This window comes from Carcharodon carcharias, chromosome 21, assembly GCF_017639515.1.
Source record: "Carcharodon carcharias isolate sCarCar2 chromosome 21, sCarCar2.pri, whole genome shotgun sequence".
Lineage (NCBI taxonomy): Eukaryota > Metazoa > Chordata > Chondrichthyes > Lamniformes > Lamnidae > Carcharodon > Carcharodon carcharias.
The window spans coordinates 61,489,502-61,515,644 of NC_054487.1; the positions used below are offsets into that span (position 1 = coordinate 61,489,502).

Here is a 26,143-nt window from a genome sequence, read left to right on the forward strand (position 1 = left end):
GTAAATCAGGTACACACCACAGAGTTTTCATAAAGCACATTATTGGTATGTTACAACAGTGCTTCACAGTAGATTGATTTGGGAGTATTCTGTGATATTACCTAGTGAGTTGCTGTCTGCCACGTACCGTACTGCACATTTCTCTGTAGAGAGACATCATCATAGAAGTCATGAAGGAAAAAAAAAAATGATAATATAATGGTCCTTCAGAATCACCCCATCACAGTGTGTCATGGAAGCTTGCATATCAAGGTGATCAAAAAACAGTTTAGCGGAATTGGCTTTATCCATCAAGAAACCACCATCCATGTCCACAGGTGCATTCGTATAAGTGGCAGCTGTCTTCAGATTGGCAGAACATCAGATGCAGACCTGTGCAATCTGCTGAAACCTGTGCTATCTGCTGCACCTAACATTCACTAAAGGCCGGCACAGCCAGAGACAGTAATGGCCACCTGCTGCCCCAAGCTTTCCTTCTCAATTGAGGCAATGCTGACCCATGCAGAACACACCCTGGAATAGCAAATAGAACCATTTTCTTTGCAACCAGCTCATGTACCACCAAGAATCAAATAGCACGTTGGGAGCTGAGTTGCTGCAGATTCCTGCCTCCAAATCAGGATTTCTTTACTTTCATTTTTACCTGCCATTCCTTGCCTTATTTCCCTTTCGGCCTTTCCAAAGGGTGACATCAGTTTGTAAAGCCTTTTAAACTTTTCTAAACACTGTAAGAAGTTCTTCCCCATCCACCTATCACACCCTCCGCCCACCCCTTCACCCCCCCCCCCCCCCCCCCCGCCACCCCACGCAACAGTGTAGCATTTAAGTGTCCACATATACTTAAGATATATTTACACTACTATTTCTTATGTTGCATTTTTAGGCTAATTCGCTGCAACAGGTTTAAATTACACTTGGAGTTGTGAATCTGAGAAAGTGAGCTGAACCAGGAAAATGCTGTGCGGTTAGTGGCAGATGGAATTTACCCATGAAAAGTGTGAGGAAGGAGTAATTTGACAAGGAAGTATTCAATGAACGGCAGGAGACTAGGAAGTTCTGAGGAACAAAGGGACCTTGGCGTGTGTGTCCACAGATCTCTGAAGGCGGAGGGGTATATTAGTGGGGTGGTGAAAAAGGGATATGGGACACTTGCCTTTATCAATCGAGACATAGGTTTCAAAAGTAGGGAGGTCATGTTGGAGTTGTATAGAACCTTGGTGAGGCCACAGCTGGAGTACTGTGTGCAGTTCTGGTCGCCACATTATAGGAAGGATGTGATTGCACTGGAGGGGGTGCAGAAGAGATTCTGGATGTGGCCTGGGATGAAACATTTAAGTTATGAAGAGAGGTTGGATAGACTTGGGTTGTTTTCATTGGAGCAGAGAAGACTGAGGAGTGACCTGATCGAGGTGTACAAGATTATGAGAGGCATGGATAGTGAGCAGCTGTTCCCCTTAGTTGAAGGGTTAGTCACGAGGAGACATAAGTTCAGGGTGAGGGGCAGGAGGTTTAGGGGGGGATGTGAGGAAAAGCTTTTTTACCCGGAGGGGGTGACAGTATGGAATGCACTGCTTGAGAGGTTGGTGGAGGCGGGTTGCCTCACATCCTTTAAAAAGTACCTGGATGAGCAGTTGGCATGTCATAACATTCAAAGCTATGGGCCAAGTACTGGTAAATGGGATTAGGTAGGTAGGTCAGGTGTTTCTCACGTGTCGGTGCAGACTCGATGGGCCGAAGGGCCTCTTCTACACTGTGTGATTCTGTGATTAGTACATTGCAATTCTGGCTAGATTTGCACCAGTTCAACTGTTCTGTACTGAATCATTCCTATTCACAAAAAAAGTCCCTATTTCATCTCTGTTCCTCCAACTAGTTTTTGCTTAACTTTGTATTTTTTTTATTACTTCAGGGATGTGGTTGTCACTGGCAAGTCCAGCATTTTTTGCCCATTCCTAATTGCCCTTGAGAAGGTGGTGATGGGCTGCCTTCTTGAACTGCAGCAGTCCATGCAGTGTACGTACACCCACAGTGCTGTTACAGAGAGAGTTCCAGGATTTTCACTTAGTGACAATGAAGGAACAGAGATATAGTTCCAAATCAGGATGGTGTGTGGATTGGAGGGGAACTTGCAGGTGGTGGTGTTTCCATGCATCTACTTCCCTTGTTCTTCTCGATGGTAGAGGTCGTGGATTTAGAAGGTGTTCACCAAATTTGTGTATACTCTACTCCTTAATTTTTGGATTTGACATCTTGATGAAATTCTTGACTCAACAATATATAAATCACTCCGTAAACCTGTGAGACATGGAAAGATGTACAAAGGTCTACCTAATACAATATATTTTACAGCAAGTAACTCCATTAATAAAAGGTTTTTTATCTCCTGATTTCTTCCCTAACTCAGTGTAGATTTGTGATTGAACCCGAGACATATGCAGCTCAGTCCATCTCTGTGACGGGGGAGTCCAGGCAGAGTGCGCGCAAAGAATCCGCCCTCAGGGCAGAGCTTCAGGCTTCCTTCAATGAGAGATTGGCGACTCTCAGAGAGGAGCTTTAACCGAATGGATCAAAATATGATTGGGATATGCTCTGACCTCTAAGCCCTCACAGCAGTACTGGCCACAGGTGGTCTTTCCCTCTGTGGGGGATGTTGTGGACACCAAGCGCCGGCACTCGGTGCTCATGCATCTGCGGTGAACAGGGAGGTCGAAATGGACCTCATGTCGGCGCAGCAGCTGCCTGCCGTCGCTGCGAGCTCCTCTCAGGGCGCACCAGATGAGAGCAGCAGCTTCTCTGCCCGTCTGCCAGTCAACATTTCTTCCATTGAAGCTGCGACAACTGGAGAGGTGCCAGTTCAGGAGCTGGCCACTCCCTCCCAGGCAGAGCCATCACAGGCTCCATGGGCCAGAAGATGCCCGCCAAGGTCATCGAGGCCAATAGGACAGCAGAGTCAACAGGCTGTCTGTCAAGCCACTCCGAGCGATGGGGCAGCACCTAAACGTAGCACCCGGAAATGTAAGCATTAGGCAGCTTAGGCACTCCCCGGGTATGTCACTGGTGATTTTGTGTTGGCCTTAGAATAGGGACCCATTTTTCTGTCATTGTCAAATAATCATGTGTGCTTCAATTTTGGACACAATAAAATCCACCTTTGTTACCATACTTGAGGGTCTTTTCCTTGTGGTGCTTTTTTCTTTTTCACATAATTATCATGAGTGCTTGAGTGGACATTGATGTTTCTGTACTAAGGCCTTATTTGCAGCTGATAAGGTGGAAGATGTAGCACCTAAGTGCCACATGTGGAAGTTTCAAACAATGGTGTTCCTGTTGATCCGTGGGTGGAGCTAGCTGAAGGTTCTTTAGATTAAATTGTCCTGGGTGCCCCTGCCTCCTTGGTGTAAACGCGGGTCGTCATTGTGCCCCTCATCATTGCCCTGTGCTTCCTCATCCTCTGAGGCACTGCTGGATTCATCATGTGCAGCCTCATCCAGGGCATCAAGGTCTTCATCGTCAATTCCATCCCCCCTTTTCAGCGCAAGATTGAGCAGGGCACAGCATACTAGCACGATCAGAGAGACGCGATCTGGGGGGTACTGGAGTGCACCCCCTGAGCGGTCCAGGCAACAGAAGCGCATCTTGAGAAGACCGATGGCCCTCTCCACCACAGCCCTCGTGGTGCCCTGGCTCCTATTGTACCACTGCTCAGTTTCTGTTGTTGGATGGCGGAGAGGCATCATGAGCCACCTTCGCAGGGATAGCCCTTGTCACCCAGCAGCTATCCATCCAGCCGAGCCGGAGCACTGAAGAGCCCCGGCACCTGGGAGTGTCTGAGGATGTAGGTGTCGTGGGAGCTGCCTGGATACCTTACACAGACTTGTAGAATCAGCATCCTGAGATCACACACACACTATCTGCACGTTCATGGAGTGGAAGCCCTTCCTGTTGATGAAGGCACCGGGCTCACCTGCTGGCGCCTTGATGGCCACATGTGTACAGTCTATTGCACCCTGGATGCGGGGGAAGCCAGCAATGGCTGCGAAGCCTTTTGATCGCTGTGCCTGACTTGCCTGATCGCAGCAGAAGTGGATGAATGTGGATACCCGTCTGAACAGAGCATCTGCAACCTGCTTGACACAAGTGTGGACAGCTAATTGGGAGACACCGCAAAGATCACCCACCGACCCCTGGAAGGAGCCAGAGGCATAGAAGTGGAGGGCAACTGTGAGCTTCAGAACTGCTGGCATGGCTTGTCCGCCCACACAGTTAGGGAAATCTCAGGGCCAATCATCTGATAGATATAGTTGACTGTCTCCCTTGAGAGTCAGAGCTTCCTTCGGCACTGCACCTCAGTCATATTGAGGTAGCTGCTTCACCGCCTGTATACCCTGGCAGCAGGATAGTGGCGTCATCTGCGGCCCCTTGCACAACCTCTTGGCCCTGTGCCCCTTGTGCCTGCACCTGGACACTCAAAGGTGGCTCCCCTGGAGGCTAATTGTCCAGTCCTGGCCTCCTCCTTATTCTATCCCTTCCTTCCTCCTCAGGGGAGCTGCCTCCACTGGAGAGGTCAGAACCCATAGCCCCAGGCTAAATGGAGGCCTCCGGAAAGCTGTAAGGCCGAAAAAGAATGCTGTTTGCAGACTGGTTTCAAATTACATAAAAATCTCTTGGACATCGATGTGAGCTACTAACAATCACACAGGCAAGTTTTGAACACTTTCATCAATGATAACTTCATGTAAAGCATGAACAACCCCTCTGAGTCCACATATCCCGACATTGCAAAAGCTTTCTTAAATAATCTCCTACCCGCCTTCCCATTGGGCCTGTGCGCCAACCCGAAGTTCACACTGGGGCCCCCCAAAATCCTGGACAATTGGCAAGTTAAGGGCCTTAATGAGCCCTTCAATGAATGGCGGGCGAACTGAGCACACCCGCCCACCGAAATATTGCAATGCCGCACGCTGACGTCGGCACGCTCGCGCGACATTTTACACACTGAGGTGTGGGCTCCGCCACCCGCACGTCAGCCGGAAAATTCTGCCCTATTTGCTCCTCAGCCACAAAGCCAATAATTCCCTTTAGTAGAGTAAGGTTGCAGCATAAGGTTACATGAAAAGGAAGGTGAATTTGCAGGCCGCCCCCAATCATCCTGCTCTTATATTTTATTCCTTTCATGCTCACTGCCACACAGGCACATGTCAAACCCAGAAACATCACACACACGAGTAAATTTTCATCTTCAGCACTTTCAAGTGGTGAGATTTAAGCACTGGAAGCATGTATTAGAAATCAAGGTACCCCTACAATACCACCTCCTTGCCCTACTCTAGTTGCGCCCCCCCCCAGCCCCCCCCAGGGTTCCCAGGTCAACTTTCCTTGACCCCCAACTCCATACCCCTTGATTCCTGGGCATGTGTTCCTTGGCCCCCTAATCCTTAGCCCTGTGTTCCCTGGCTCCTATACCTGAGGACCTCTATAAAACTAGTTATGGGCCTGATCTTTCACCAGTGGGTTGTGATGTTTACATATAGATGCTTTGCAATTCCTGAAACTCTTGTGAAAAAGTTGCCATTAGTTAAATACCTTTTCACATGTCTTTTTTATATCTGTTCTTATTCTGCTAAAGTGCTACAAATGATCCAATTGATTCTTGGAGCTTTAATAAGACTGTGGCCTTATATATAAGCACTTGCTAGGGCAGGAAACACAGCTGCCTGAAAAGTTACAGGTAGAAAAACACTGAGTACAAAACACACGCCCCATTTTTAATCCTCCTGCACTTATCCTGCGCTGGTGCCAGAGCACAAGCTCCACCCCATGATACACCATGGTAATGGTCCAAAGATCTATATCAATGGCATTTGTTTCTAGTTTATATGCTTAATAATACTTTTGTCAACGAGATGCAAGATGATTGGTTCCAAACACTGCTGAGTGTTAATTCCTGTCTGGGATCAGGGCATGAAGTTTGCAGCCCAATTTGAGATTTGAGGCAATTCTGTTAAATATAGTAAATGGCATAGCACATTGAGTAGCTGCTTGAGCAAACAGCCTGCTCCACTACAGGTAAGATCAAAGTTTAACATTTAGAACTGAATGCCACTTTGAACACAGCACAATCAGTAACTTGTAATCAGCACTAATAACAAATGCAAGTAACAATGCAGCTAATTGTGAATAGATTGCTGTGATTTTCTATTCATAACAAGCACATTTCAGTCAGGAATTCTATAGCCGTATATAAAACTAAATAGTGAATTTTACAAGTATTAATATAAATATGGGACAATATATGACAGATAGTGAATTAATATCAATCATAGCGGAGTGGTGGAGAGGCTGTGGTGAGGAAGCACAGTCTTTCATTCTCAGGTCTTGCCCAAATATCCAGATTTATTTGCAGAAGATGTTGCATGACATCAATAAAACATCCTACGATGAGATACTGTACAGTACTCTGCCCCCTGTGCCCCACCCATTGCCATTCACTTTCCACTTCTTGATTGAGACAGATTCTTAGTTCTCCTCCTAAATGAAAACCAATCAGTGACACTCACTAAACAAAAATAAAAATACCTGGAAAACTCAGCAGGTCTGACAGCATCTGCGAAGAGGAACACAGTTAACATTTCGAGTCCGTATGACTCTTCAACAGGACTAAGGAAAAATAGAAAAGAGGTGAAATATAAGCTGGTTTAAGGAGGGGTGGGACAGGTAGAGCTGGATAGAGGGCCAGTGATAGATGGAGATAAGCGAACGATGTCATTGGCAAAAGGACAAAGAGGTGTTGAAGGTGGTGATATTATCTAATGAATGTACTAATAGGTGACAATAAGGGTAGAAAGCAGCACGAGCAAGGTACAGATAGCCCTAGTGGGGGTGGGGTGGGGAGAAGGGATCAAAATAGGCTAAAAGGTAGAGATAAAATAATGGATGGAAATACATTTTAAAATAATGGAAATAGGTGGGAAAAGAAAAATCTATATAAATTATTGGAAAAAAGGGGATCGGAAAGGGGGTGGGGATGGAGGAAAGAGCTCATGATCTAAAATTGTTGAACTCAATATTCAGTCCGGAAGGCTGTAAAGTGCCTAGTCAGAAGATGAGGTGCTGTTCCTCCAGTTTGCGTTGAGCTTCACTGGAACAATGCAGCAAGCCAAGGATAGACATGTGGACATGAGAGCAGGGTGGAGTGTTGAAATGACAAGCGACAGGGAGGTCTGGGTCATGCTTGCGGACAGACCGAAGGTGTTCCACAAAGCGGTCACCCAGAATGCATTTGGTCTCTCCATTATAGAGGAAACCACATTGGGAGCAGTGAATGCAGTAGACTAAATTGAGGGAAGTGCAAGTGAAATGCTGTTTCACTTGAAAGGAGTGTTTGGGCCCTTGGTCAGTGAGGAGAGGGGAAGTAAAGGGGCAGGTGTTGCACCTTCTGCGGTTGCATGGGAAGGTACCGTGGGAGAGGGTTGAGGTGTAGGGGGTGATGGAGGAGTAGACCAGGGTGTCCCGGTGGGAACGATCCCTGCGGAATGCCGCCGGCAGGGTGAAGGGAAGATGTGTTTGGTGGTGGCATTATGCTGGAGTTGGCGGAAATGGGGGAGGATGATCCTTTGAATGCGGAGGCTGGTGGGGTGATAAGTGAGGACAAGGGGGACCCTATTACGGTTCCGGGAAAGAGAGGAAGGTGTGAGGGTGGATGCATGGGGGATGGGCTGAACACGGTTGAGGGCCCTGCCAACTGCTGCAATGTTCCAGTGAAGCTCAATGCAAACTGGAGGAACAGCACCTCATCTTCCGACTAGGCACTTTACAGCCTTCCGGACTGACTATTGAGTTCAACAATTTTAGATTATGAACTCTCTTCTCCATCCCCACCCCCTTTCTGAACCCCCTTTTTTCCAATAATTTATATAGATTTTTCTTTTCCCACCTACTTCCATTATTTTTAAATGTATTTCCATCCATTGTTTTATCTCTACCTTTTAGCCTATTTCAATCCCTTCGCCCCACCCCACCCCCACTAGGGCTATCTGTACCTTGCTTGTCCTGCTTTCTACCCTTAATTAGCACATTCCTTAGATAATATCACCACCTTCAACACCTCTTTGTCCTTTTGTCTATGACATCTTTTGTTTATCTCCACCAATCATTGACCCTCTATCCAGCTCCACCTGTCCCACCACCGCCCCCCCCAAACCAGCTTATATTTCACCTCTTTTCTATTTTTCCTTAGTTCTGTTGAAGAGTCATACAGACTCGAAACGTTAAATGTGTTCCTCTCCGCAGATGCTGTCAGACCTGCTGAGTTTTTCCAGCTATTTTTATTTTCATTTTGGATTTCCAGCAACCGCAGTTTTTTGCTTTTATCTTAGTGACTCTCACTAAGTTAGCACCAAAGGGCTCCTCCTCAATTTGGTAAAAGTGGAAATCAGTCACTGTGGAAGATGGACCCATTCAAAAAATATGTACTCCCTGAGGCTGCACCACAAAACTTGGGTCACTGTTCCTGGCCTACAGCCAACAACTGGCAGATACATAACAGTTCCTATGTAAGCTTTGAGCCTAGCACCATATAGACTCCACCTCATCCAAACAGGGCAATCAAAAATCTGTGAGGTGGGAGGGCGGGGTGGTTGTAAATGGCAGAATGTGCCCCCCCTCCCCAACCTCCCCCCACACCTCCACCGCCTCCCCACCCCCCCACCACCGCATCACCCCCTCCACCCCCCTCCCCCTCACCCCGTCCACCTCCATCCCCCGCCACCTCCTCACCCCCTCCACCCCCATCCCCCCACCACCCCCTCACCCCCTCCACTGCCCTCCCCCCCCACCCCCTCCACCGCCCTCCCCCCACCCACCCCCTCCTCCCTCCCCCACCCACCCACCCACCCCCTCCTCCGTTCTCCCCCCCCCCCCCCCCCACCCCCCACCCCCTCCACCCCCCACCCACCCTACAGCTCTTACTGCCCTCACTGAAGTTTACAGGACTAAAAGAAGGGCTGTCAGTTTGAATTGTCTGGTGGGGCTGAGACAACTATGTGTGCTTCCGGGACAGGGCAGGCTACCACCAAAGTACAATCTAATGTCAGTTTAATGGTCATTGAAAAAAAAAGATCAGGTGTCTTTAACATGGCCTTCTGAAAGAGAACAACATTTTTAAAATGTTTTATTAAATTACCTTTGAAGTCTCCAGGCCACGATACCAGCCTACACATTCCAACTTATGTTTGTACGCTTGCGTTTACTGGGTATACCAACCACCAAACCTGCCTTCCTCTGCTCCTAGATCGGAGATTTACAGATACCCCTAGTGTAGGGAGTTTTCTCCCACATCCTACAATAGTTAAAAACAACAACAGAATTACCTGGAAAAGGGTCATGAGGACTTGAAACGTCAACTCTTTTCTTCTCTGCCGATGCTGCCGGACCTGCTGAGTTTTTCCAGGTAATTCTGTTTTTGTTTTGGATTTCCAGCATCCGCAGTTTTTTGTTTTTATTCCTGCAGTAGTTATACTATTGACCTATGAAGAGACAGGCAGCAGCTCTGCCCCCTTTCAAGGCCAAAGGAAATCCTGACACTAGGCAATATAAAAGCCATTAGGAAAACATATTTAAAAGAAATACCCTTTAAGAGCTCTCCTCCATGCATAAAGCTTCTCTTTACTGCTCCACGGATGATCAGGTTGAGAACACAGCAGGATCGCATTGTAAATGTGCATTTCTAATTACAAATATTAAGAACTGAATTAGATATTAAAGTTAAGCTCATGAACAAAATGTTCAAGAGCAATCTACACAGGCACTAAACCAGAAACTAAATCCTAAGTGGAGGGATTTGAATGGGGCCATCCTAGTGTGATTTCCCGAAATGTGTGGAAGCCCTATGAGTGTCACACATCCTGAGTGCCTAATCATGGGATCACACTGTGACATGCTTCACAGTATAAATAAGTGCCTCTTCTGTTACTTTATCGCATACTAAAATACAAATAATGTGCATTTATATTGGAATATGGAAATTTGATCAGTCACTAATTCTTTAGCTATTTTATTTGGCACACTTACCATGAAATCAATGCAGATTATTTGCTTAAACCTGTGCAACTGATGTTAAACATCTTTAATATCATCCTGCAGTCATATTACACAAATTACTACAAAAGCTGTCAAATTACCACAAAGATTCTCAATGCAATGTCAAAAATGGTAGAATTGGAAAGCAAATTAGTTCCACTTTTTTCACCTCATTTCTGTCATTAAGAAGAGTAACCTTTAATATTTACACTTAAAATTACAGCAAATTTTTTTTTTAATTGCAACCTCAGATACCTCACAACACTCAGCTTCCCGGAACACACATAGACCTGAAAAGTTGAGTTAGAAATACATAATGGCAGAAACAAAATCACTGTCCCTTATTATCTATAAATTTCAAGGCAATAATCTAATTTGAAGATTTGAATAAACTTAAATAGCTATTTGAACTTTGCTCTGAAATTTAAAACTCTTGCGTTGATTGCAGGTTTGTAATCACTCTCTGTGATCCATTACTCTATTTATTAAGTTGTGGTGCTTGACCCAATAAATTTAATCCTGGCCATCGGATGGACAGCTAATGAGATCACCAGACAGGATTCAAGTACTTTATTTACTCCTAGATCTTGCATTCCAGGCTAAAATATATCTCAGAATGAGTTACACTTACAGTTAACTTAAGGTAACCTTTTTGCTCCTTTTTTTTTTTACAGATGGACATAGCTTTCGAATGTGTTCTTACGTTATAACTTTCTTTTCATTTTTCCTCATTTTGGGTTGCTGATTTTCAGTTTCTCTCCCCTCTTCTCCAGAGAGCCTGAAAACCAGTAACTCTCCTGACTTACGCTCAGCAGGATGGCTACAGGTTTTGGGCAACATCAGATTTGTCAGCAAAGCCTTGGTCCACCCCAACCAAGGCGAATGACACCACAGCTGGTGGAGCTAGGTAGGGATCGTCAAGATGATATAATAATTTTCATAATGTTATTGGAACTTATTGTAAAGGAGAGTAATAGTGGGGTCTGTGTCTATGTCTGCGTGTGTGTGATTAATTGAATTAAAGGCAGCTGGTCTGAAGGCTTTGATGTATCAGAAGATAAACTAGGTTTGAAATGTTAATTAGGTAAACATAGGTGTAAAGGGAACATTTGCATTTTTAAATAAACCAGGCTAGATTGATTTCAAAGGAGGGGTGAAATGTTGCCCCTAGACAGTGGGCAGAATTTTGCTCTTGTAGGGCGGGCTTGGTGGGGCTGAGTGATCGGGAAGCCGACCGCCACCCGCGATTGGGGCTAGACCACGATGTCACACTGGTGGACCAATTAAGGCCCGCCCTGCCTGAAATGCAAGCAGCAGCGCCCAGTGCTGCCATTGCTGGCGGGGGAGGAGGGTGAGCACAAACTTCGTGCGAGTGCGCACTTGAAAATCTCCCTGAGGCACAGACCTACCTTGGGGAGACGAACAGTTTTCAAAAAAAAAAAGATTTAAAAAATGTTATAAAACATGTCCTCTCACGTGACTGTCACATGAGCAGGGACATGTTATAAATGAAATATAAAATGTCTTATTTTATTTTTATTTACTGTTGGAAAAAGTGCAAAGGCCGCTTGGCCTTTTCGCCTGCCCACCAACTGTAAGGTTAGACGGACAGTGAAAAACTTCAGTTAATAATCTTTTTAATGGCCTTAGTAGGTCTTTTAATTGTCAGCGGGCGCACTGCCGAGTCCAGTGTGTGCCCGCCAACCGAAATATCGCGCGACTGCACATTGGTGGTGGGATACACGCCCGATGTCAACGTGCATTATTTTATGCTCGAGCGGGTCAGATACTCATCTGTCCGCTGAGATAAAAATTCTACCCAGTGTGTTTATTTTTCCCAAAAGATTACTGGTAAAATTGGTACTATGGGATATTTATTATTAGAGGTAAATTCCAAAGACATATTGAAATAATGGGAATCTGCATTCAAAGGGAAAATATGGTTGAAGGAGAGAAGGCTGTGTCCAAGGAAATGAATTCTAAGACCTAACAATTGTGAAAAGCCTTCAGCATTTAAGCTTCAAATTGCTGTCCACAAAGAACTGAAGTAAAGAAAACTCACTTTGAATTGGATTGTTCCGGGTATCCTGTTTCTTTGGCTGGGTCTTTTAAAATCTATGGCCTGAATTTTTCCCACATTGGGTGGGAGCCAATTAAGGCCTGCCCTGCATAAGATGCAAGCGGTAGCACTCAGCGCTACCTGTGCAGGCAAGGGAAGGAGGGAGAGTCAGGGCCAGCACTCTTTCACGCATGCGCGCGAAAGAGCTCTTCAATCTCCCTGAGGCAGCTCCGTTCCTCAGGGAGATTGAAAGGCTTTTGAAATAAATAAATAAATGAATTGAAAATTTAATTAAACATGTCCCCTCATGTGACTGTGTCACATGAGATGGGGCATGTTTTTATATTTCTGAAATTTTTAAAATTTAATTCATAAAAGCTTTAGGAAACCTCATCCTGCTTGTGGATGAGGTTTCCTAAAAAACGCGAAGGCCGCTTGGCCTTTTTGCCTGCCCGCCGACCTTAAGGTTGGATGGGCAGTGTCAACATCATTAATTAATTTGTCAATGGGCTCAATAGGCCTATCAGTTATCAGAACAAAACATTGTGAGACAGCGCGAAGATGTCAGGACACACGCCTGATGTCATCACGTGTCATTTTATGTGCCAGTGTGTTGGGCTCGCCCCCACATGCCGACTGAAAAATCCAGGCCTATGTGTCTTCCTGTTGCCTTAACAAATGTGTAACTGGGAGTTAGATTAACTAGGGGATTAAATAGTTAACACAGTAGTAATTTGTAGATCCATGTGCATATTTAAAATCATTACTTCTATTAATAAACATTTAATTTAGTTTTGTAAGAAACCTATAAAACTTAGTGGTCTTATTACTACTCAATTCAAGGCACACATCTCAATTTATACAAATTGCAAAACAGTTGTGGCAGTCATTTCAAGTTTCTCTTTGGGTTTTGAACTGCTCAGCATTTACCATCGGCTGCGCCATAACAGGGATTCCGTATGCTGGGAGTGTGTGTGCCTCCATCAACTAGTCAGAGGTTTGCTTTGATCAGCCGTGAGTGGTGCACTTGGTGAGATCTAGACCTCTGAAGATTTGATGGGCGAATTTAAAAAATATTTTTAAAGTATATCATTTGCAAAAACCACTGAAGACACACAAAAAATGTATTTTTACAGGGGGGATAGAAATCCGGACTATGACCCCGCATCCCCCCCACCCCACCCCTCTCTAACCCCCCCCCCCCCCACCCCCAGCACCTAACAACCAAGGCCACATAATATAGTTTCTTCAGCAAGCCGAAGTAGTGCCTCTAGCGGTGAAGGCATCCAACATAGTAATATGAAGGGAACCTCTCAGGAAGTATTGAGTTAACGGTAAAGATCCCCAACTGGCATGCCCCACCATTTGAGCCCAGATATGCATCATCATGGATTTTTGGCCCTATTAACTGTTGTTTGTGTACAATTTCAGTCAATGTTGGCAGTCCACTAATAGCTCAGTCCCAGCTGGCCATGTTTTACTTGTAAGACTAGACGGTAATCTGGAATTTTTGATTCTGACCACAAGTTAGGCAGTGCATAATCACGCAACCCATAATGTGCTGACCCTATGCCAGTTTCTGGGACTGGCCTCTTTATATTATGAGAGCAAGCCCTAGGGATGGAAACTGTCCCTGATTCACCATTGCACAATGAGGAGGAGATTACATGTGTTACTGCAAGATTTGTTATGGAGGTGTGCTGATGTCAAATATTAAATGTCAATTTCATCTGCAGGACTCACATATGGAACTTTTTAAAAAGGGCAATTTCAACTATTAAAACAAAGCTGACTTGATGGCTGCCAGAGGTCACCTGACGTGTCTGCAACTGCAAATTGTCCAAATTCCTGGAAGTTTACAATGTGGATTACAACTAAGACAAGTCCAAGAAACCCTCCTGTGGAATTTGACAGCTGCTGATGTCAAGAATTCCTTCAAAGATGGACTGAAACTTAAAATGGCTGCCACCATCTCCAGTGCTATAAAAGCCACAGTCCATTCTGTACCCTTCCTGCCCAAAATAATGTCTTAAAGCATTTAAAACCTCTCCCCCACCCTTCATGCCCACAGCCCTTAACTGTTAGCCCTCCTTCATTCAAATCCTCCCAAATTCGGCTCCAATGAATCATGCCACCTAATGTAACTGACCACTGCTTATTAATATCATTGGTCAAAAGGAATAAAACTAAAATGATCGCCCAACTTCGACCTAGGCACCAGAAACAACAATGGCAAACCCAGCACAGTCAACCTTGCAAAGTCCCCCTTACTAACATCTGGTGACTTGTGCCACAATTGGGAGAGCTGTCCCATAGACTAGTCAAGCAAAAGCCTGACCTAGTCATACTCACCAAATCATACCTTACAGATAATGTCCCAGGACAGACTCAGCAGAGGTGGTGGCAAAGTGGTATACAATCTTGAGGGAGTTGTTCTGGGAGTTCTCTACATTGAATTGAACCCCATCAAAACTCATGGCATCAAGGCAAACGTGGGAAAGAAACCTTCTGCTGATTACCACCTACCACCCTCTCTCAACTAATGAATCAGTACTCCTTTGTGTTGAACACCACTTGGAAGAAGCACTGAGGGCAGCAAGGGAACATTATGCATTCTGAATGGGGATTTCAGTGCCCATCACATAGAGTGGCTCATAGCAGTTTGGTCAATAGTGGTGCTGAGTCCTGAAGCACATATCTGCCAGACATGGCCTGTGGCAGGTGGTGAGGGAACCAACAAGAGGGAAAAACTACTTTACCTTGCCCTTGCCAATCCATCTGTCATAGATGCATCTGTCCATCACTGTATTGGTAGGAGTGACCACTGTCCAGTCCTTGAGAAGGCAAAGCCCCATCTTCCCACTGAGGATACTGTGCATCATTGTTATGTGGCTCTACCACCGTGCTAAATTAGATGGATTCAAACAGATCCAGAAGCTCAAAACTGGGCGCTGTGGGTCATCAGCAGCAGCAGAACTGTACTCGAACACATTCTGTAAACTCATGGCCCAGCATATCCCCCACTATAGTATTACCAACAAGCCAGGGGATCAACCCTGGTTCAATGAGGAATGCGGGAGAGACAGCCTGGAGCAGAACCAGGAAGACCTAAAAATTAGATGTCAACCTGGTGAAGCTATAGCATAGGACTATATTCATGCTAATCAGCAGATGCAGCATGCAATAGACAGAGCTGACCAATTCCAAAACTTACAAATCAGATCTGTTCTGCAGTCCTGCCACATCCAGTTGCGAACGGTTGTGTACAAATAACTAACAAGGTGGACAAATAACTAACAGGAGGACGATGCTCAACAAATAGCCTCATCCTCAATGATGGGGGAGCCCAGCACATCAGTGCAAAAGATAAGGCTGAAGCATTTGCAACCATGATCAGCTAGAAGTGCTGAGTGGATGATCCATCTCAGCCTCCTCCTGAAGTCCCTCACATCACAGACGTCAATCTTCAGCAATTTTGATTCACACTGCATGATATCACGAAATGGCAGAAGGCACTGGATACAGCAAAGGCAATGGGGTCCTGACAGCACTCTGGCAGTAGTGCTGAAGCCTTGTGCTCCCAAACCAGTTGCACCCCTAGCTAAGCTATTCAAGTGCTGGCATCGACCCACCAATGTGGAAAAATGCCCACATAAGTGAGGGCTAATACAATCCAGGAGAGGGTAGTAGTGAGTGATTGACCTTTTCTTGAAAGAGCAAAAGGTAGAATCCATTCAGGTAGAGGTAAGAAATAGGAAAGGTAAGAGGTCACTTGTGGGATTAGTTACAGGCCTCTCAACACTAGTTACATTGTAGGACAGAGCATACAGGAAGAAATAAATGGGGTGTGTAGGAAAGGTACTGCAATAATCATGGGTGACTGTAATCTACATGTAGCTTAGGCAAATCAAATTGGCAAAGGTAGCCTGAAAAATAAGTTCATAAAGTATATTCAGGATAAGTTTTAGAACAGTATGTTCTAGAGCCAACCAGGGAGCAGGCTATTCTGGACTTGGAAGTGTGCAGTCAAGCAGGGTTAATCAATAACCTCATGGTAAAGGAGCCTCTAGGCGTCAGCAATCATAACATGATACAATATCATGTTCAATTTGAAGGGGAGAAGTGTGAGCCTAAGATTAGCATTTTAAACCTAAATAAAGGGTATGAAGGCAGAGGTGGCTAAAGTAAACTGGGAAGCTAGGTTGAAAAGTAGGACAGTAGAGAGAGTGGGAGACTTTGAAGGAGATATTTAATAACTCTCGGAAAAGCTTTATCCCAATGAGAAAGAAAGACATTTTGAGAAGGATGCACCATCCGTGGCTAATAAGGAAGTTAAGGATAGTATCAAATTGAAAGAAACACTGCACAAATCTGCAAAGATTAGTGGTAGGTCAGAAGATTGGACACATTTTAAGAACCAGCAAAGAATGACTAAAAAAAAAAGAGAAGGTGGAGTATGAGAAAAAGCTAGCTAATAATATAAAACAGAAAGTAAGAGTTTCTGCAAGTATTCAAATAGGAAAAGAGTAACTAAAGCTTGTGTTGTTCCTCTAAAGAGTGAGCCTGGGGAATTGATAATGGAAAACAAGACAATGGCAGAGAAGTTGAACAGGTACTTTGTGTCCATCTTCACTGTAGAAGAATTAGAAAACTTCCCAAAGTTACTTGAAAATCAAAAGGCGATAGGGAGGGAGGAACTTAAAACAAATACCATCACCAGGGAAAAGGTGCTGGGAAAACTATTAAACCTAAAGGCTGACAAGTCCCCAGGACCAGATGGCCTGCATGCTAGAGTCTTAAAATAAGTAACAAAAACAGAAAATGCTGGAAAAACTCAGCAGTCGAACAGCATCTGTGGAGAGAAATAAAACAGAGTTAACGTTTCGAGTCCTTATGACTCTTCTTCAGAGCAGGGCAGAGCAGAGATAGTAGAGGCATTAGTTACAATCTTGCAAAATTTCTTAGATTCTAGGAGCAGCCTTGCAAATTGGGAAATGGCAAATGTCACACCTTTATTCAAGAAAGGAGAGAGACAGAACGTAGTAAACTATAGGCCAGTTAACCGAACCTCTGCCATAGGGAAATTATGTGAATCCATTATTAATGAGGTTGTAGCAGGATGCTTAGAAAATCATAATGGTATCAGGCAGAGTCAGCATGGTTTGTCAAAGGGAAATCATGTTTAAACTAATTTGAGTATTGTTGTAAAAAGAGACATGTGAAAGCTTTTCATCAAGAGTACCAAGAATACCAATATAGGGAAAATAACAATTTATATTGCATGAGAATAGAATGCTAATTGGTTGGGAAGTAGACTCTAGTTGGTAGAGGCGTTGCCATGGGGAATGCACCTGTGATGGTGACTGACAGTTAACTGCCAAGCATTGTTTGAAATTTAAATCAGGAAGCTTGACCCGGATTAGGCAAGGCATTGCTCTGAGGAATGAGTCAGCAAATGGCTGTCACTTATTTTGTTTAGCTGAAACAGGTGTAATGTGTGTACTTGTTCTTTCTGCTTGCAAAGAACAGGGCCCTGTGTACTAACATATGTAGCTTCCAGTACATGCAAATGTGCCACATTGTGAGCCCGGACTGGATCTTAAATTGGTTGTCAACGTAATTCTTAGCACATTGAGGATTAATTAGCAAATGTTATCCAATCGTGGAATCACATCTTAAGTTGGACACCATGTTTTGAACTTTATAAGCACGGGCCAGTTGGGTACGATCTGTACCCTGCCCATTGCGAACAGCATGTGACATGCTGTTTGATACGATCCACCGGTCTTTGGAACGTATGACCTACATATCTAGCATCATAGTGCCTAGTGTACTCAAATTAGTTAAACGCTATTTCCCTTTCACAAAACCTCCTGACACAATTATGATTTTCTAAGCATCCTGCTACAACCTCATTAATAATGGATTCTAGTAATTTCCCTATGGCAGAGATTCGGCTAACTGGCCTATAGTTTACTACTTTCTGTCTCCCTCCTTTCTTGAATAAAGGTGTCAGATTTGCCATTTTCCAACCTGCAAGGCCGCTTCCTGGATCTAAGAAATTTTGCAAGATTGTAACTATCCCTGCATCTACTTCTTTTAAGACTCTAGGATGCAGGCCATCTGGTCCTGGGGACCTGTCAATCTTTAGGTCTAATAGTTTTCCCAGCACCTTTTCTCTGGTAATGATGAGTGTTTTAAGTTTCTCCCTCCCTTTCATCTTTTCATTTTCAAGTAACTTTGGGAAGTTTTCTAATTCTTCTACAGTGAAGACAGACACAAAATACCTGCTCAACTTCTCTGCCATTGTCTTGTTTTCCATTATCAATTCCCCAGACTCATCTTTAGAGGACCAACGCTAGCTTTAGTTACTCTTTTCCTGCTTGAATACTTGTAGAAACTCTTACTATCTTTTATATTATTAGCTAGCTTTCTCTCACACTCTATTTTCTCCCTCTTTATCTTTTTTACTCATTCTTTGCTGGATGAACGGCTAACCCGATCAGATCATTTTGCACTATATATCCCACAAACTCATGAACAGTCCTAAGGCTGTCACTTTCAGCCCTGAAAAGTGCCCAGTCTACCTCAGATTACCCTTGAAGGGTAAGGTATCCCAAATGTTTGAGCACCAGCTGAAGCTAGCCGTTTCACACTGCTACTATGCAGTAGTAACATGAATGGTATTCATCACTAACAGGGTGCTGCCGTCAAACCAAAAAGATGTTCCGCCTATCACCCAAATGAGTAATGTGGCACATGAATTTCAATGCCCGTGTGATACTAGGTATGTAGTCCGTACACCCCAAAGACTGGCGGATTGTATCAAGCAGCATGGCCCATCCACTGTTCACAACGGGTAAGGTACAGACTGTACCCAACCAGCTCTTGTTTGCACAACTCAAAACACAGTGTCCAACATTAGACGTGATTCCACTATTGGACAACATTTGCTAATTAATCCTCAGTGCAATAAGAATTACACTGACAACCAACTTAAGATTGTCAAGTGGGCTCGCAGTATGGTGCATTTGCACTTGTTCTTTGCAGACTGAAAGAACGTGTACACACATTAAACCTGTTTCAGCTAAACAGAATATGTGACAGCCATTCGCTGGTTCATTCCTCAGGGTCAAGCTTCCTGGTTTAAATTTCAAACAATGCTTGGCAGTTAACTGTCAATCACTATCTCTGGTGCATTCTCCATGGCAACACCTCTACCAATCTGAGTCCACTTGCCAACCATTCAGTATTCTCTTCTCACACGGTATAAATTGATATTTTCCCCTTAAATTGGTCTTCTTGTGAAGTGTCCTGATGAGTGCAAGACGAAAACCTTCAACATGTCTCTTTTTTCAGCAATACTCAAGTTCTGTACTACCAAATGTTTATTTTAACTAATTAATTAGTGTTTTTTTGAGGAAGTAACAAGCAAGTTGGATAAAGGGAAACCTGAAAATGTGGTGCACTTGGATTTCCAAAATTTAATTTGATGTCATATCAAAGGTTACGACACAAGATAAGAGCACATGGTGTAAATGATAACATATTACCACGGTTAAAGAATTGGTTAGCTAACAGGAAGCAGAGATTAGGGATAAATGGATCTTTTTTGGGTTGGCAAGTGGAGTGCCACCGGGATCAGTGTTGGGACCTCAACTATTTACAATCTATGTCAATGACTTGAAGGGATCAAATGTATGGTAGCTAAATTTGATGACGACACCTTGATAGATAGGATGTAAGTTGTCAAGTTGAGGTATAGAGCCTGCAAAAGCATATAGATAGGTTGAGTGAGCGGCCAAAAATTTGGCAGATGGAATTTGATGTGCAAAAATGTGAACTTGTCCATTTTGGCAGGAATATAAAAGCAGTGTTCTATTTAAATGGAGACAGATTGCAGAACTCAGTGGTACAGAGAGATTCGGGTTTCTTGGTACATGAATCACATAAAATTAGGATGCAGGTACAGCAAGCAGTTAGGAAGGCAAATGAAATGTTAAGGAGAGCGGAATATAAAAGTATGGAATTTTTACTGCAGCTGTACAAGGCCTTGGTGAGACAACATCTGGAGCACCGAGTACAGTTTTCGTCTCCTTATTTGAAAAAAAGATCTAAATGCATTAGAAGCAGCTCAGAGAAGGTTCATTCCTGAAATGAAAGGCTTACTTATGAAGAAAGGTTGAACCCATACCTACTGTAGCTTGGGCCTATATCCATTGGAATTTCGAAGAATGAGAGGTGATCTTTTTGTAACATATAAGATCCTGAGGGGACCTGATAGATTGGATGCCAGGAGAATGTTTCCTCTTGTGCAGGAGACTAGAACTAGGGGACACAGTTTAAGAATAAGAGATCTCCCTTTTAAAACAGAGATGAGGAGAATTATTTTCTCTTAGAGGGTCATTAGTCTGTGGAATTCTCTCCCCCAGAAAGCAGTGGAGCTGGGCCATTGAATTTATTCAAAGCTGACTTAGACAGATTTTTGATAGACAAGGGAGTTTGTTATGGAGGCAGACTGGAAAGTGGAGTTGAAACCACAGCAAGATCAGCCATGATCTTATCGAATGGTGGAGCAGGCTCAAAGGGCCAAATGGCCTACTCCTAAGTCCTGTGTTCTGGCCAAGTCCTGCCCCACCAAGCTATTCTCAATCATTAGCAAAGTGATGGAAGGTATCATCAACAGTGCTATAAAGTGGCACTTACACACCAATAACCTGCTCAATGACACGTATTTTGGGGATGGCCAAGGCCACTTGACTCCTGTTCTCATTGGTCCAAACATGGACAAAAGAGTTGAACTCAAGAGGTGAGGTGAGAGTGATTGCCCTCGTCATCAAGGTAGCATTTGACTGAACGTGGCATCGAGGAGCCCTAGCAAAATTGAAGCCAATAGGAATCGGGGGGGGTGGGGTGGGGTGCGCGGGGACTCTCCACTGATTGGAGCCTTACTTAGCACAAAGAAAGATGGTTGTGGCTAAACATTTGAGCTCAGGACATTGCAGCAGGAGCTCCTCAGAGCAGTATCCTAGGCCCAGCCTCTTCAACAGTTTTATCAGTGACCTTCCATCCATCATAAGATCAGGAGAGGGGATGTTTACTGGTGATTGCACAGTGTTCAGTACTATTCACAACTCCTCAGATACTGAAGAAGTCCAAGCCCATATGTAACATTCAGCCTTGGGCTGATAAGTGGCAAGTAACATTGGTGTCACATAAGTGCCAGGCAATGACCTTCTCCCACAAGTGAGAATCTAATCGTTTCCCCTTGACATTCACCATCACTGAATCCTCCACCATCCTGGACGTTACCATTAACCAGAAACTGAACTGGACCAGCCATATAAATACTGTGGCTGGTCAGAGGCTGTGAATTCTGTGATAAGTAACTCACCTCCTGACTCCCCAAAGCCTGTCCACCATCTACAAGGCCACAAATCGGAGTGTGATGGAATGCTCTCCACTTGCCAGGATGAATGTGGCTCAACACAATCAGGGCAAAGCAGTCTGCTTGATCAGCATCCCATTCTCCAACTTAAACACTCACTCCCTCCACTACCAATGCACAGTGGCAGCAGTGTGTACCAAGCACAAGATGCACAGCAGCAACTCACCCTTAGACAGCACCCTCCGAACTCATGACCACTACCATCTAGAAGGACAAGAGCAGCAGAAACATAGGAACACCAGCATCTGGAAGTTCCCCTCCAAGTCACTTACCATCCTGACGTGGAACTATATTTCTGTTTCTTCGCTACCACTGGATCAAACTCTTGGAACTTTCTTCCTAACAGTGCAGGAGTACCTACAACAGATGGACTGCAGCAGTTCAAGCAGCCCTCTACCACCTTTTCAAGGGTAACCAAGGACGATATGACAAATGTTGGTCTTGCCAGCTCTGCTCACATCCCATGAAAGAATAAAAAGAGACTCCTCACAATGGAATGCCTGTAATACTGGGTATTGTTGCATGTTATCTTAACAGTTACAACTTCTCATACCTTGCTCTCCTGTTAAAGGAGAAAATAATGTATTTCAGTCATAAATAATCAACGATAAATGGCAATCCATCAATGCTCACACCTCTTACCCTGCATGAGAAAGAGGCACTCAAAATTCTCAGAAGGAAAGCCATAAATGGTATTATAGATGGTGAATGTTGAGGCCATTCACCACTTCAAGGCTTGATGCCAATCTGCAAGAGGGTAGTGCATGGATGAGATATATACAATGCAGGGGTTTCTGACCAGAAAACAACTTATTTTGTGGAGGACCAGATAGTATTTTCTTTGGCTGACAATTTTAGGATTCTAGATTTCACAGTCCCCAATTTTAAAAAGCTTGCATTCTGAGCATTTAGCAGTAAGATAAATATTGGGGACAATGCCAATCATTATCTTGTAAATGACAACTGGGATGGATGAGCCCACTAACCTCATGTGCAGAAATATGCAGAATGTTTTAGTAACATTGCAGTATACCACGGGACGTGTGAAAGCTTCAGAGAGATCTGCAATTTCGCTTTCCATTCCAGAGACCCCAAGTGCAGCTGATGATTCCCGCATGGATGCTCCTTACAGGCCCAGGTGAAACAAATTGTCTCTTGCAGCCATTATAGGCTTGGGAATAGTTTTGTTAAAACCTTCAGGCAGGGCTGCCGCTGATCTCATTGCTGCTGTCGTCCCAATAGTGGTCATGGTGAGGGAGTGCTCAGCAGAAGGTGTGCAGAGGTCAGTTGCAGTTGTCAGCCAATTTAGCTTGCATATGGATGGACCCTGATAACTTTCCCTTTAATCTAACGCAGCACTACACCTATTATCCACTGAAATGTCAGAGACACTGACCCAGATTTTCACTTCCCGGTCGGGTGCACACGAATGGAAGAATTCCTGGCTCTGCAAACCCACCCACAAGTCGAATTTTCATTCCAGGGCCGGAGGGAGGGTGCCGGCTGGATTGAAAGTTGGGTTCGCCCCGCCCCCGGAATGAGTTGGAGACTGCCAGGTGCGGATGCATGCTGGGCGGAAAGTCTGCCTCTGTGTTCCGGCATGTTGTTCAAGTTATTTTTAAAAAAAGATTTGAGCAGGCCTCCAACCCTCACACCCACACACTCCCCATGTCCCATCCATGCCAACCAATGCCACCTGGCTCCCACCCACCCCCACATGGCCCCTCATATCCTATACCAACCGATACCCCTCTACCAACCCCATAGCCCCTCTTGCCCCCTTTGCCAGCCTCTGCCCCTCTACCCAACACCCATGACCCCTCATGCCCCCTATGCCTCCACATCCCCATGCCCCTTTATTACCCCATACCAACTTAGTGGCAACTCATACCAACCCATGCCCTCACCACCCCCTTTTCCCTTCACCTCCTCCAAGCCAACTCACCTAGTATTCTTTGACAGTTCTTTGATAGATTGACAGTTATTTGACATCTTTGACAGTTCCTTGACAGCTTTGACAGTCCCTTGACAGTGTAAGGAAAAGGGTTAACTCTACTGATAGCTCCTGAGCATGTGCATAAGGAGCTAAGTCAGAGTGATTAACTGAAGGAAGGTGAGTGAGAAGGATTTGAGAGATTAGCTCCAACTATGTATTGGTCTTAACTGGCCTTTGTAAAATGTTAGCATGTAAATAAATGTATTTTCAACAAAAGACCATTGCATCCAGCAAGATTTCTTCTAGAGTAAGAAGCTAATGAATCCCAAGATAACACCACAATAACAGAGACAGCTTGACAGTTCCTTGACAGCTTAACGGTTCCATGACAGCTTTGACAGTTCCTTGACAGCTCTTTGACAGCTTGAAAGTACTTTGATAGCCTTGACAGTTACAATGGGTTTATGTGCTTTTTATGCACAATCATGTTTACTTTTAACAATCCCAAAGGATGCCTTACCTCTCCCAAAGGTGTCTTGGGACCATATCCAAAGGGGCACTTTACTTCTCCAAAGGAATACCCTGGCTATCCAAACAAATCTACCAAGTTTAGATCTTATCTGGTCTAATCTGCACAGTCCATGTTTCACACTCCGGGCTGACCAAAATCCTACTTCAGTGGAGGCAGCTTTTGATTTAAATGGCTAGCTGCCATCATAAAACACGCATCCGTGAACCCCGGCCCGACTCTCATCCAGACTCGTGAAAATAAGAAATGCCGTATTCAGGGGCAAGACTTAGAATTTCTGGCCATTTCCAGGATTTTCACTACCACACAGAGATTCTTCATCATATTGAAAATCTGGGCCCCTCTTTTCATTCACAGTTTATAAATTCAGAATTTCTTTTCAAAGCCTGTGGCAGAAACAAATGATAATCAAAAATCTCCGCTATATATCGACAAAAAATCATTCCATCAAACATTTATTATTTACCAATGTCCAAGACTAGAATCACACCAAATTAAATTCTAACTGCTTTCTCTTGTGCAATGGAGCAAGAGGAGAAATTTGTAAAGTCTGATCTGTCAAAGCACATTTAGCTCACCCATTACATCAATATGCCCTAAATAATTCTCATCTTGGAAATGTGGCTTATTAGCATTGACAAATTATTTGCAAGAGAAAATTGAAAATTACATGTGGTCCTCAAATTATTCTTTTAAAACAAGGTCAGTTACAAAGAGCTGTTTTTGCTCTACAGGTGTCATTAAACAGCTTTGATTATCATAATCAACACTCCACAATGTTGAGTGTTTCCATGAGCAGGAAGTATATAATCGGGCTGTGAGGCCACAGGCCAAACAACTCAATTGCACATACCAGTACCCTAAAGTATTTGGAGTGGTTGTTAAGGTAATCATAAACATTTTATTCACCACAATGGCATTCCAATTGAATTGAATTTAGGATATTTGGATGTTCAGAGGGACATTTAAACATTAGAATATAGCTACCCTCAGTCCTTGCAGAGACCATCTATAATATATTGAAAATTTTGAGCACTTGAGGTCTCCAAAGGAACTGCACCAATAAGTGTAATCAATGTAGCGAAGATGTCATGACTAAGGGGCGCAGCTGGTTCACTGCTCTCCTCCTCGCATCCTGCCCCCCACTCCCAGCCCCTACCTGCCACTCCCATCAAATTGGCCAGAGTAATGCAGAAACCTGGAAGAAATGGTTCCACTCAAATTCCCCCTCTTCCCCCAGTTTCCAGTTTGAGCCAACTCCACAGGCCAGAATTTCTGGGGTCTTATTTTTAACGCACCTCATTAGAGATCTTGTTCACTATTTGCAAATGTACAGAACTGGAACAAACTCAAGATGCCAGTGTACTGAAAAGAAAGAAAAGGAAACAACTGCAGAAACACCATGCAGAATATCGATTGAAACCAAATTGTTCAATGGCAGAGATTAGAAGTGTATGGCAATAGCTGTTGACAAAACTGGGGCTCAGGAATAGCAGAATTTGGAAGACATCACCTGGAAACAACATATGAATATGCTTTCTCATATATTTGGGTTGTGGTGCCTATCATCATTTTAATAGAGTGTCAAATAGCTGTTGCTAAAGTTCCATACCTCCAACTGCTGGAATCACTGTTTGATGGGATATGGTTGGTGTCTGTGCTGTGATCAAGAGGATGGCAAAAATGTACTCACTCTTTTTATGGTGAATTCTGCTGTTCATTTTACTGCTCATAAGAAGTTTCTCACCACGGTGTCTACATAGAGAGAAATCCACACTTATCTGCAACAAGAACTTGACTTTAGCATGGAAAAGCTTGCCAATTAAGGTGCTTCACAGAGACATAATCAAAAAGTTAAGCATCTTTAGTTAAGTTAAGCCAAAGAAGGAGGGGTGATTAAAATTTTGGTAAAAGAAGTGGTTTTGATGGAGATTCTTAAAGGAAGAGAGGAAAGGGTGGAGGGGTTAAGCGAAGGAATTCCAGAATGTAGAAACTAGGTGGTTAAAGTAACAGCCATCAATAATGGAGCAAGGAGATTTAGGAATACACAAGGGACCAGAGGAATAGAGGATTTGGAGGTTGTAAGGCTGAAAA

The 26,143-nt window shown here is 44.1% G+C and overlaps 1 protein-coding gene across 1 annotated transcript in view; it reads right to left on the reverse strand.

Moving 5' to 3' along the window:
- Positions 1-22,838, reverse strand: part of dyrk2 (dual-specificity tyrosine-(Y)-phosphorylation regulated kinase 2) — a 58,470-nt gene extending 35,632 nt beyond the window's left edge. Inside the window, exon 1 of the mRNA XM_041215627.1 lies at positions 22,571-22,838. The gene's annotated coding sequence lies outside the window, so the exon portion shown is untranslated. The remainder of the gene's footprint in view (positions 1-22,570) is intronic.
- Between the last annotated feature and the right edge of the window lie 3,305 nt (positions 22,839-26,143).